This window comes from Centropristis striata, chromosome 18 (genome assembly GCF_030273125.1).
Source record: "Centropristis striata isolate RG_2023a ecotype Rhode Island chromosome 18, C.striata_1.0, whole genome shotgun sequence".
Classification (NCBI taxonomy): domain Eukaryota; kingdom Metazoa; phylum Chordata; class Actinopteri; order Perciformes; family Serranidae; genus Centropristis; species Centropristis striata.
This window is the reverse complement of record NC_081534.1, coordinates 18,162,452-18,164,095: the sequence shown is the minus strand read 5'-3', so window position 1 is coordinate 18,164,095 and position 1,644 is coordinate 18,162,452.

The window sequence follows — 1,644 nt, the reverse complement described above, 5'->3', positions numbered from 1 at the left end:
TATTTGAAATGACACAATGTGGAATTTTGCATCATAATTTGCGTCCTACACACTGAAATATCCATGAAAATGTACAAAACACATCAACACAACAAATTCAAATCAGTGAGCAGTATAGTGAGGCATTCTATCTAATGTCCACAATGTTTCTCTTTACATGAATCTTTATATAAATTATTCTTGCTATACTGAAAAGTTCCTGTCATTGCAAGAAATACAATACAGTCCAGTAAAATAATTCAGTAAGTAAAAAATAAGAAATATATGTTATGTTTTGACGTTACAGCAACCTCTACAGTGGTGTAATATAGACTAGCAGATGGATATTAGTGGTAAACACTGTGGCTATTATTATTATTATAAAGCTGGTTAACAAAAGTCACAAATCAGAAGTAAGAATGTAGGAAGAAACAAACGTCTCTGCTGACTAAAATAAAAATAATTTAAAAAATGTTAATCATTTCAAAAATTAACTAAATAAACAACAATTCAGAAGCAATTTGAAACTGTGCAGCTGTCATGTGTCATCTGTGCATAGAGATTACAAATCACTGAAAAAAAAAACATTTTGCTTTTGTGCATGTACACTTCCAGACTTAATATGTTTACAAAATAGCCTTATTTTTTTCTCCAACTACTTTTCTGTCTAACACTCCATTCGTTCAGTGTAGTTCTGTTGTTGTTGAGGTCGTGCTGTAGTTGTGAGCAGCGGTCGTAGCTGTAACCTACTTTCACCTCTCCTCTCGTTCATGTGAAAGACACACAGGTCACTCTGCATAATCCTGTAAACCACAGAGCTTGTTCTATTGACATGAATGTTCTCTGTGACACTGAACGAATCGCTCTGTACCGTGTAAGAGCCAAGTAATAATAAATAATAATAAAATTACATGACTAATTCAACAAAATATAGTCTACCAGAAAAGTTTAATATTAGTACAAAACACAGAATCTACTTCAACATATTCAAATTTTTATATTCGAATTTAAATATCACTTTCAGCAAAATTTGGTTTTAAAAAGGATTTCCTTCGTTGCCCGCCCGATGTTTGGATGTATCCACCATTTTGTCGTCACTGAAACGATGACGTTTCAAAAAAATGAGTGGACACAAAATGGCCGCAGACTTACGCTGTGTTCGTCAGCGAGAGTTTCACACTGTAGTTGTTGTCCACTGCAAGTTGGGTCTTTGATGCAACAGTCCTGCTCCGGTTGCACCATGGAAGACCCCCCCTCCCCTCTGACACACAGTACAGCAGAGTCCATCCTGTCCATGTTAACCGTGCCATCCCTGCTCTCCTCAAGCTTCACCAACTCGTCAGTGTGGAGAAGAAGTAGAATCTGATCGATATTTATAGATAAACTCAAGGTTCAGGAGGAGCACATGATGCAGAAGTTCATTCATTCAACTCACGCTTCGCTCTGGGTCTCTTTAGCCCGTCTAGATGGGCCGACCACTTTGAACACCAATCAGGTCTGTCTGGATTTGCACATTGGTCCACTCATAAACCTTTTCCCCCCTAGCTTTTTATTTTTTGCACTGTGAAATATACATCTGAACAATCTTGTGAGTCTCTGGTTGGATTTAAATAGCCTTACATGCTTCAGTCTCTTGGATACAGTGAACATGATTGGCTGAGAGTG